Source organism: Amphibalanus amphitrite, unplaced genomic scaffold (assembly GCF_019059575.1).
Source record: "Amphibalanus amphitrite isolate SeventyFive unplaced genomic scaffold, NRLGWU_Aamphi_draft 002103F_arrow, whole genome shotgun sequence".
Classification (NCBI taxonomy): domain Eukaryota; kingdom Metazoa; phylum Arthropoda; class Thecostraca; order Balanomorpha; family Balanidae; genus Amphibalanus; species Amphibalanus amphitrite.
Genome location: NW_024883596.1, coordinates 1 through 3,401, shown reverse-complemented (window position 1 = coordinate 3,401; position 3,401 = coordinate 1).

The following is a 3,401-nucleotide window of genomic DNA, read 5'->3' as shown; positions in this document are numbered from 1 at the left end:
GTCAGTCGCGGGGACAGACACAGCCGCTGTAGTGGGCTCAGTTATTTTAACTATTGTTGGCAATGTAGTGAGATTGTTGTGGGATTGCGGAGACTTACGTTCAGGCTTGATGTTTTAAGTTATGGTCCTTCTAGTATGAAATTGCCGAGAAAGTATATGTGTCATAAATGTATGCTTACATACCAGTATAACGCGTTTTGGGGCGACTAACGGAGCGAGCGAGAGGGTGGGCCTTGCACGTGCGAAATTTCGAGGGGGTACCTCCAACGGACTTGTGCACGGCACCTTACTAACCGGTCTCTAGCGATGTGCCAAATTTGAGCACAATCGGCCCAGCCGTTCTCGAGATCTGGAAGCGGCACCCTGCTCGTGCGCACGTGCAAAATGGGTCCCAAATTAGCCTACTAACTGGTCCCTAACCGTGTACCAAATTTGAGCGCCATCGGTCCAGCCGCTCTCCAGATCTGGAAACGACCCCTGCACGTGCGCACGTGCAGCAACACCCCAACTCTGGCACATGGATATGCAGTGCCTAGTGGGTGCCTACCTACATGCCAACTTGCAGCGCAATCGGCCGAGTAGTTACCGAGATATTGCAACAATTACAAAACTGACACCTCTTCGTTTTGAACGTGGCACGTGCATAAGGGGTCACCCACATGCATCGGGAATAGTCCAATACTTGGTAGAAGGAATGAAGCTACCCTACAAAAATCACCGCGTGTAAATCGGTCAAGTGGTTGCTGAAATATAAGCCTCGCAAAAGCGTCCGCACGGCCGGCCGGCCGGCCGGCCGCTCATACTCCGAAATTTCCGTTAATCTAAGGAAAGACTACGCTCGCTTCGCTCGCTCCGTAATAAAAGAACAACAAAACCTTTTACGGTTACTGTAAGACCCGCTGCTAACAAAACATATTATGTGTAAAAATGAGGCCTTCCTGGTGCACTTTTAACCCGCGCACCGACGGGGGGGGCGGATATCCGCCCCCCTGAGCTTTTTCGCGAATAGCGGGAAAACCGCGGCGCGTAGCGCCGCGAAATTTGGTATGACTATTCCCTTATCAATTTTACACATGGTGTGCAAGTTTGAACCTCCTACCTTTCAAGGTCAGGTCACCAGGTCACTTTGAATGACCCAACCTCAAGTCACTTTTTTGCAACTTTGTCACCGTGCCAGAGCTACAGTAGATGTCGGAGGCCTTTGAAAGTCGCAGGATGTTATTAGGTCATTAGTAGCTACAATTTGTATATCTCGGAATTTTGATATCGGTGACCTAAGGTCAGGTCAATTTCGCGACCTCCCCATTATAAGTCAATGGGGGAAAAATCAACTCCCTGTTTTTACCACTAAAACGGGTCGGAATGGCCCCATATACCATACATGACTTCATATACGATCAACCTTCACTACCTTGAGGTCTGTTTTGCTGTTGGGCAGCTGTGAGGTCATGTGACGTCATCAAAGGTCACCAAAGGTTTTTGGCCAATAACTCCGTACAGGAACAAGATACAGACGCGTGGATGGTCTCATTGTGTTCAGCTCGTCAAGACGCATCGAATGATATACATGATGACCTCGAGGTCACGTGACCTGAGGTCAACCTTTGACCTTGACCTTTCGAGGTCAACATATATATCATTCGATGCGGATTGACGAGAGGATCACGATGATGCCCTTAGTTTGTTCCTATCTTGACTAATTCGAAAGTTATTCGAGAACAACTCTCTCCATATTTAGCGCCGCCATTTTGACTTTTTCGACCCCTGTGACGTCATCTTTGACCTGACCTGAAAATGACCTTAGTAAAAATTGTAGATCTTGACCGTGCGTATCCGATGCCGTTTACCGCTTGTCGCTATCTTGCTTCGTTCTCGAGATCTCAGGGGGGGGGGCGGTCATCCGCCCCCCCCCCCCCCCGTCGGTACTAAGTTGGCGCAGACCCCCGTCGGTGCGCGGGTTAACAGAACATCCCGCTTAATGTGATTCTTTCATCATATTTTTCACTTTTAATGTCGCTTGCGCTTCAAATGGAAACTCTTTTAGGAATGAAAACAAGCGACTGGAGAACAGTTGCATGAGTTACAGCGTGAATTGATTGCTGCACCTACCCAAATGCCTACTGTGCGAGGCGCCAAATAACTTTCTCATTAACGATTTGTACGGCATACTTGCATGACAAAGCAATGGCTATATGGAAATGAATCGCCACAGTCGTACGATAAGCAATCAGACAATTATGACCATTCGTTAGGCAGCTCCGTATATGGAAATAGCTGCGTATATAGCTAGTCCAGCTGTGACGCCTTAGTACAATTCACCGCGACCTTTATTTTAATTATATACAACTAGCTGGCCCTGCCTATGGGCGTGGATACGTGATGGCATTATAAGAAGCACTAATGCAGTGGTGGAAACGCCCCGATTGACTGTGATAATCGTAAAGGATCGAAGAGTGGCGGCGCCTGGCATCCAGCCACTAAACCAGGAGTGGTCGTCTCGGCATTATCTGGCAGCATTCCATTATCATTACCCAAGAGTTGTGGCCCACATAGGGCCGAGGCACGGCGCTCGCCGGCGACTGGCGACTGCGATAATGGTTATATGAGAGCTAGTTTGTGCGCTGTGCTGAGCAGAGATGGGAGGCAGCTGGGGATGAGTGGAGCTTATTGAATTATTGAAGGGGTGATGTGACCTGTTACCGCAGAAAGCGTGTCATGTGCAGACTCTCGATGAATGTATTGGGACTATCGATTCGAGCGTAAATGGAATTCAGTGGAATTTCAGAGGAGTGAGGAGCATGCTTTTGGCGCTGGTGCTCAGGCGCAGACCATTTATATCACTGATCGGCCGGGAATGAGGCAATGCACTGATGAAGTTGAATCTGCATATGATGCAATATGCCGAGCTTATTTTATGCCGTTACATGGTGAAATAGCAGATTGCGGAAAGTGATCGTAATCTAAGGGTTTTAAGTGATATTCTTTTCTTTGTAGCAAATTGGTTTCTTAAGAAAGATTTCTAAGAAATATATTAAATGGAACGGAATTTCTTATTGTCCCAACGCATTATGTCATGCAATGTACATTGCAACTATGTATCAATTTGATTCTGTGCTTTATCATTATGACCACAGGTGTTGAAGCTGGTTTTGTGGCGTAGCACCAAACCACGCATGTCTCTCATGGCCACTCAGCACCACTTCCCAGCACACTATGTAAATCCAGCCATCTTCGAACCATTCCCGTACGCCCAGCCGGCGCGCACCGTTACAATAACTCAGCCAGCGGGTACGAACCGTTCCTGTTCCTTGTCCTGCGCCCAGTGCGCACCTCTCTCTCTCTCTCTCTCTCTCTCTCTCTCTCTCTCTCTCTCTCTCTCTCTCTCTCTCTCTCTCTCTCTC